At 49.2% G+C, this 8,324-nt stretch overlaps 1 pseudogene across 1 annotated transcript; it reads left to right on the top strand.

Annotated features, from left to right (window-relative positions):
• The first annotated feature begins 1,217 nt into the window (after nucleotides 1-1,217).
• Nucleotides 1,218-4,032, top strand: LOC307180230 (GTP-binding nuclear protein Ran-like; annotated as a pseudogene). The gene is made up of 3 exons: nucleotides 1,218-1,782; nucleotides 1,918-1,990; nucleotides 3,765-4,032. The product of its transcript is annotated as a GTP-binding nuclear protein Ran-like (transcript).
• The last annotated feature ends 4,292 nt before the right edge of the window (nucleotides 4,033-8,324 follow it).

Raw genomic sequence — 8,324 nt, forward strand, 5'->3', positions numbered from 1 at the left:
TAGGTTTCTGGGACTCCAAAGTCTTCATCATCCACTGGTGTCCCACATTCTGGGCATAGCTATCCTTCCCAGAATCACATGTAATCTCCAAGACGCCTGGTCTCCTAGGGTGTGGTGGTGGAAGGTCTTCCTCTGCCTGAAGTTCAGGGTTCAGCTTGAACTTGGGAGTGGTGATCAGTGCCACAGGCAACTTAGCACAGACCTGCCCAGGCACCTCTCTCTGTCCCTTTGGTGTCAGTTCCCTCACACTCCAGGGAGCAGACATGACGCCTTGAACATGCCCCAGATGACCAGGTCGTGGGGGATCAAGAGCTCAACCAGCTGCCCAGACCCACTGCCCTCTCCACACCCACCTGCCATCTCCCAGGGCTCTCCTGGCAGACAGCAACATGGCTGGCCGCTGCCACACAGCACCCTGGACACAAAGCTGTGGAGAACTGGGGAGGGAACTACTGAGGTGTCACATCCCTTTCATTGACCTTCAAACTCCCTATGATAACAGCGTGACCTCCCAGCCTAGGACAGAGGAGAGGTGGAAGGGAAAAGATGTGGAGAAAGGAAGAGAGAGAAAAAGCAGAATGAGGGTGTGCAGTGAAGAATGAACCTTGCCCAAAGAAAGGCCTGGCCTTTGCCTTGGTTCCTGGAAGGTGATCTCTAAACCCTTAGAATGTCTTGCCTGATAAGAGTATCTTCGTTTACCTGGGGGCCTTAGGCCACGCCAGATAGGAGAACAACTTGATTTACAGTAGGGGCTTTGGGTCACACGGTATCAGCTCAGCCTTCAGAGCGTGGACCACCAACCATGTCTACACGACTAAGCTCCAGTAAAAAGTCTGTATGCCAAGGCTCAAGTGAGTTTCCTTGGTTGGCAATACTCCACGCATATTGTCACAGCATAGTTGCTGGGAGGAGTTAGCACTATTCATGACGCCACTGGGAGAGGACAAATGGAAGCTCCGTGTTTGGACCTCTCCGGACCCTGCCCCCCTGTGTCTCTTCCCTTGACTGATTTCAATCCGTATCCTTTCACAGTGATAAACTGTAACCATGAGTATAAAAGCATTCAGTGAGTTCTGTGAGTCTTTCTAGCAAATAATCAGACCTGAGGGTGATCTTGGGGACCCCTGAACTCTGCAGTTGGTGTCAGAAGTGAGAGTAGTCTTGAAGACTGTTGCCTAATTTTACAAAGGCGGTACACAGATGGGGCATGCTAACATGTTAATAGTAAATGCAAGAATAATGGTCATAGCACCCTCAGCATGGAGATGCTTCTGGAAGAAACATGATGGCTGCCCAAGGAGAATCACAAGCTCCGTTCAAACTTGTATTGGTTGGTGATGGAAAAACTACATTCATGAAACGTCACTGACTGGTGACTGGAGAAGAACGTAGCCATGTTTGAGGTTGAGGTCCATTCCTTTGTGTTCCACACCAGCAGAGGACCTATTAAGGTCAATGTATGGGATATATTGAGCTGGTCGGGAGAAATTTGGTGGATGGAGAGATGGCTGTTACATCCAAACCCAACGTAGAATTTTAATGTTTGACGTAACATCGAGAGCTTACAGGAATGTGCCTAAGTGGCATAGAGATCTGGTACAAGTATGTGAAAACAACCTCATTATGTTGTGTGGCAACAAGGTGGATATTAAGGACAAGAAAGTTAAGGCAAAATCCATCATCTTCCATAAAAGAAGAATCTTCAGTACTATGACAGTTCTGCTAAGAGTAACTACAACTCTGAAGAGCCTTTCCTTTGGCTTGTTCAAAAACTAATTGGATCACAGGGAACTATATTCAATATCCTGTAATAAACCATAATGGAAAAGAACTGAATTACTTTACAGCAGAAACTAACACAACATTGTAAATCAACCATACCTCAATTAAAAAAACAACAACAACATCTAATTGGAGCCCCTAACTTGGAGTTCATTGCCATGCCTGTTCTTGCCCCACCAGAGGTTGTCATGGACCGAGCCTTGGCAGTGTAATATGAGGCTGGCAGAGCAGGGTCCCCGCAGCGTGCCCTGAAACCCCATCTCCACATGTATCACACACCTTTATCCTTTTGTGGCTGATGTGTAATTTTATGGCGTCCATGCCAACTGCAGGTCTACTGCTCTCATAATACACATGCCTCCTTCAGATAAGACCTTCATCTTCATTTTCAACTGTCTATAGGGAGAGATGTCTGGAGTCAAACATTCATTTGCATTACCATGAGAAATATCAACTTTTCATCTGCCCCCTAAAGGAAGAGCTGCCAGATTCTTTAAATATAATTTCAATTGTTGTACAACTTTAAATGGATGATAAAAAAATGTCAATTGCTTACCTGTACTAACAAAGTTTCTCCTTGATGGTGACTATCAAGCATTTTGTTTATCATTAAAAAGTCTAGATCAGGAATTGTGTGTGGCCATTGCAAGCATGAAAGCTCGTGTAAAAAGTTATGTTGATAAAAGCTAACTGTGTACTAGATTGGTTAAAGACCACCAATCCCTCACATGCTAGCATTCACTTTGCAATGCGTCACTGCACTTTGTTCCTCCCATCTGAGGGTGGGTCTATTTCTCTACCCTCCCATCCCAGACTCTGGACTGGCCTTGTGACCTGCTTTGGCCAATAGAAGTGGGTGGAAGTGACTTGAGACTCCCACAGTTAGCTCAGGAAGCTTGAGGCTTCTGCCTTGATTCTCCCAGAAGGTTCTGGTTGCCATATAAAGAAGTCCACTTAGCCTACTAGAACACAAGAAGCCATGGAGGAGAGGAGACCTGAGGAGTCCCAGTCCACAGCTAGATATGTGAGTCAGGCCATCTGGAACCTTCCAGCCCAGCTGATCCTCCCTCTTGAGTGAGTCCAGGCAAAACTGGCAAGAGGAAGTACCCAGCCAACCAAATCATGACAAATCAAAATATTGTTGTTTTCAGCCACTATTCCTCGGGGTGGCTTGTTACACAGCAAAGGCTAATTAAAACGCAAGCTTAACTTATCATTAAAAATTGAAAAGATATAATAGCAGGGGGAAGAAGTGGGTGGGTGTAGAGAGGAAACAAAATTGGCCCTACCTTGATAATTATTGAAGCTGGGGATTAGCTACTCATCTATTTTTGTATATGTTTGAAATTTTCCATAGTAAAAGTAAAAAATAAAAGGGAGGGTTGGAAAGATTTCATTAGAAAAATATATACATACTTGATATTCAACACACTTAATTTTTTTACATAATACACAGAAATGATTACATAATACACAGAAATACTTTTTTTTTTCCAGCAGGCCACATTTTCACTCTCCAAATACTCTGCAGTTCTCCCCTGAATGTCTTAGAGATATTATATAAAATTTCTGGGTGTGTCATGAGGTGAACAAGGCCTAAGAGCCCGGCCTGACCCCACCTCCAAAACCGGCTCCCAAGGCAGCTGGCGCCCTCAGCCGGCCCGGCTCCAGCGGGGCAGGAGCCCCCCAGCCCCCCAGCCCCGGGTGGGAGGGGGCGATAAGAAGTGCGGCCTCCCGGCCAGGCTGCTCAGCCCTCCTTCCCTCCTTCCTGCCGCGTCAGGTCAAGACTGCCCCGGACAGCCTGCCGCACCTGCCCGACGGCTGGGGCGCCGGCTAGGGGTGAGGGGGGTTGGGGATGGAGGGGAGGATGGAGCTGAGAGGGGCTGGAAAAGGCGGGCCAGCCTGAATTACAACCCTCCAAGCCCTCCGGGGGGGAGGCCAGAAGCCCCCTTCACCAATCGGCCCCACCCCCACCCCCGCAGTCCATCTTTGCAAGGGGACAAACGCGCTGTCCTGGAGCTAAGGGTCGCCCTGGGGCTCGCAGGCTTCGAGAATTGGGGGACCTCTGCCCCTCTGAGTCACACTCTCCGGGAGCCCCCGCATCCCCCGGCTCCGATCCACCCCGAAGTGAAGGGGTGCATCACGGAAGGCCGGGTGGCGGCAGCCAGCACAGTCCGCGGCGGGGCTCCGGGCAGTCGCGGAGGTGGGGCGGCTTGGGCCCCGCGGGGGGCACCACCGGAGGCCGCCTAGAACCGGGTTTCAACTGCCTTGTTGATCCCATCCCCCCTTCCTTAAAGAATGACTGCGCTGGCCTCCAAGCCACCCTCTCAGGAAGCGCTTGCCTTGCAAGGACGCCCAGAACCCGCGGGGAGGCGAGGGAGGGTGGGGGGGAAGGGAGGAAGGTGGTGAGGGGGGAGGGAGGGAGGAAGGTGGTGAGGGGGGAGGGAGGGAGGAAGGTGGGGGAGGGGTGGGGGAGAGAGGGAGGGAGGAAGGGGAGGGAAGAAGGTGGGGGGAGGGGTGGGGGAGAGAGGGAGGGAGGAAGGGGAGGAGGAGGGGTGGGGGAGAGAGGGAGGGAGGAAGAGGAACGAATTGCATTGGCCCATCGCCTCCGCAACGGAAGACGCTGACACCCTCGGTCCGGCCCACTCCCTGGGGGCCCAGCGTTCCCGATCCCCACGCCAGGCTGCAAACTAATGAGCACACAGACCCGCGGACTAGAACATAAACAAGGATATTTTATTACTTACTTTTTTTTTTTGCACACTAATTAATAACCGAACTGCAACGAAAAAAAAAAAAGCAAGCGGAATCCAAATATCCTCTCAGTTGCCATTTAGTTATATAAGAAGGAGGAATTAAGGCTAGTTGGCGTTAAAGAGTTCCTCCAATGCCACGCTCCAAATCCAAGCCCCTGCACCGGCCTTAAATCAAGAGGGAAAGCAGGCACCAGCCGCCAAGCACAGAAAGTGGGGCAGATTTCTGCCAGCAGCTAACATGATAGCCTGCTTCAGGGGGACGACTGTCACAGGTCACAGAACTGGGCCCAGCTAAAAGTCACCAGCCCTGCACAGCTCCTGGTACACCCATTCGCTATTTTGCGGGGATGGGCTCCAGACAGCTTCCTTTGTAAGGTGCTCCCACCCCTGCCCCATGGCCAGAGTTGCTGGAGCAGGGAGCAGACATCGGCCCCAAGGTACTGGGCCACCAAGCGTCCCCTTCCCCAGGAATTTGGGATTGGGATGGAGAAAAAGAAAACAGTGTTTATGAAGAGCCAGAAAGCCATTCTGTGTAAGTAGGGGGGCTGTGGGATGCTGTAGGCCTGAGAAGCAAGCTCTGTGGGGGGACAAAAGGCTGAGGAGGAGAGAGGGAGAGAGAATAAAGAGATGCTGGAATAGAGAGGAGCACGCCACAGCAGTTCTCCCTCTACGTGGATTCCCTGCTGCCTTCCAGGCCTTTCTGAGGCCCACTGCAGCACCCTCCCATCTTCCAGAGCAAAAATCTCTGTCTTCCGATTCATCAGACACCTATGACCTATAACCTTCTTAGGAGGTTCAGTAAGCTTGAAACTTCTGGTACTGGTACTCAACGGAGTTCTAAATAATATGCCCTCAAATCAAATGCTCTTTCTCACTTTACTTTTTAAACAAATAGATTTTCTTTTCTAGAGCAGTTTTGGGTTCACAGCAAACTTGAGAAGAAGGTGCAGAGATTTCTCATATGGCCCCTGCCCCGACATATGCAGAGCCTCCTCCGTAATCAACATGCCCCATAGAGTGGTACGTTTGTTGCAACTGATGAACCTACACTGACATCATCATCACCCAAAGTCCATAGTTTACATTATGGCTCACTCTTGGTGTTGTATGGGTTTGGACAGATGTATAATGACACGTATCCTATTCATCCCTCCCCCACCTCCAGAAACCACTGATCCTTTTACTGTGTCCGTAGTTTTGTGCTTTCCAGAATATCATATAGTTGGAATCATGCAATATGTAAGCCTTTTCAGACTGGTTTCTTTCACTTAGTAATGTATTTTACTTTTATGGTAAAAGTTTCTTGCTTACATTTTCCTAACCCTTCTCTCCTTTAGCGTACACAGTCCATAATACCTTCCAGTTGAGGAAAAAAGCTTATTCCAGGCCTACAGATCAATTGGAATCAAATGTTTTTTCCTTTGGGAAAAGGGAAACTTATACTTCCTGCATACTGGAAACCAGAAATTCCAGCATTTCCAGTTTCAGCCGCAGTCCAAGCTTTCTAAAGCGTTCTCTGACCATCTTCCAGAGCAGGGATGTTACAATCCAGGGACGCATGCTCAGAACCGTGGCTGCATCACCCAGGGATGGGCATGACCTGAGGCCCTGGCATCCACGGAACCATCCTGAAGGCTGCCTCTCCTCACCCAGGCAGCGTGGTCCCACCTGTTTCAGGATTTGCAAATACTCATCCCCCCTTACTTCTCTGGAGGTCATGATCGTGGTGCTACTGGCAGGTGTTTGCCTCACTTCATCCCCACACTGTCTCTGCATCAGCCAGAATCGTACCAACCAAAATAGCAACTGACACTTACCGACTGCTAATTATATGCCAGGCACCTTGCTAAGCCCTTTTTATGTCTGTATTTAATCCTCACAACCTTATGAGGTAGGTAACAGTGGTATCCCCCATTTTATAACTGAGGAAGCTGAGGCACAGAAAGATTAAGTTACATGCTTAAGGTCACACAGCCTCAAAGTAGCCTAACCAGGATTTAAGTCCAGACAGTCTAGTTTCAGAGTTCAGTTGTTAACCACTACGCTGTGATGGGGAAGATATTGGTTACACACTGCTGCTTAACAAATTAGTCTGAAACTTTGCAGCTTAAAACAATGGACAGTTATTATCACACATAGTTTCTGAGGGTTGGGAATCTGGGTGCTCAGGGGAGGCTATAGTCAAGCTGTCGGCCAGGACTGTGGTCTCCCAAGACTTGACTGAGCCTAGAGGATTTGCTTCTCAGTTCATTCACATGGCTGTTGGCAGGAGGCCTCAGTGCCTTGCCACGTGGGGCCTCTCTACAGGGCTGCTCCAGACAAGCTTTCCCACAGCATAGGGAGGGAGAGAGAGATTGAGAGATGAGCCACTCTGCCTTTTATGACCTAGTCTCCTGGTCACCCGTCATCGATCCTGCCTTATTCTACTCACTAAGTCCAACCCACACTCAACAGGAGAGGATTACACAAAGGCGTGAACACCAGGAAGCAGAGATCACTAGAGGCCATCTTGGAGGCTGGCTACCACAGGTGTGAAGGGGAGCTAAACAGAAAAAGACCATGCCCTCAGAAAAACCTAAAACCTGCTCTGCTTCAGAGCCCATGGCCCACAGAGCAGGAATCTGGCTGTGTTCCACCTACCAGAAGCAAAAGACAAGCTGGCTGAGAGGTCCCCATGTGGTAGTGTATTGGTTAGCTACAGATGTATAACAAAACTTAGCTTAAAACAACAATGAGCACTTATTATCTCATGGTGTCTGTGGGTCAGGAGTCTGGGAGTAGTTCTGACTCAGGTTCTCTCATGAGGTGCAGTCCAGCCTGGGCTGCAGTCTCCGGGGACTTGACTTCCAAGATGGCTGACTCACGGGGCTGGCTGTTGACAGGCGGTCCCTGTTCCTCACCTGTTCCTCACATCTCTCCACAGGGCTGCGAGAGTGTCCTCACAAACGGCATCTGGTTCTCCCCAGGGCTGAATCAAGAGACAGCAAGGCAAAAGCTACAGTGTCTCTTATGGCCCTCAGAAGTCACACACTGTTACTTCTGTGGTATCCTATTGGCTAGACAGGCCAGCCCTATTCTTTGCGGGAGGGATGTACACAAGAGAGTGAACACTCAGAGGTGAGGATCATTGGGGCCATCTTTGAGGCTCCTGCCACAGGTGGTCTCTGGGGTGGATAGCAAGGGCTCTGCGCTCATACTCTGGCCTCTGTGAACTATCCCTCTGGGCTATTCTCTTTCCTGAGCTCTGATTCTGTGCTTGCTTTACCAGTTAGGATTAGGTGTGGCTGGTAAACCAGAAAATAAATAAGTGGCTTAAACAAGATATAAGATGAATGGATAAAGAAGATGTGGTACATATATATAATGGAATACTACTCAGCCATAAAAAGGAATGAAATTGGGTCGTTTATAGAGATGTGGATGGACGTAGAGTCTGTCACACAGAGTGAAGTAAGTCAGAAAGAGAAAAACAAATATATATTAATGCATATATGTGGAATCTAGAAAAATGGTACAGATGAACCTATTTGCAGGGCAGGAATAGAGACGAAGATGTAGAGAATGGATGTGTGGACACGGGGGGAAGAGGAGGGTGGGATGAATTGGGAGATTAGGTTTGACATAAATACACTACCATGTGTAAAATAGATAGCTAGTGGGAACCTGCGGTATAGCACAGGGATCTCAGCTCTGTGCTCTGTGATGACCTAGATGGGTGGGATGGGGGTGGGGAGGGAGGTCCAAGAGGGAGGGGGTATAAGTATACATATAGCTGATTCACTTCAT

The sequence above is a fragment of the Stenella coeruleoalba genome, assembly GCF_951394435.1.
Source record: "Stenella coeruleoalba genome assembly, chromosome: X".
NCBI lineage: Eukaryota > Metazoa > Chordata > Mammalia > Artiodactyla > Delphinidae > Stenella > Stenella coeruleoalba.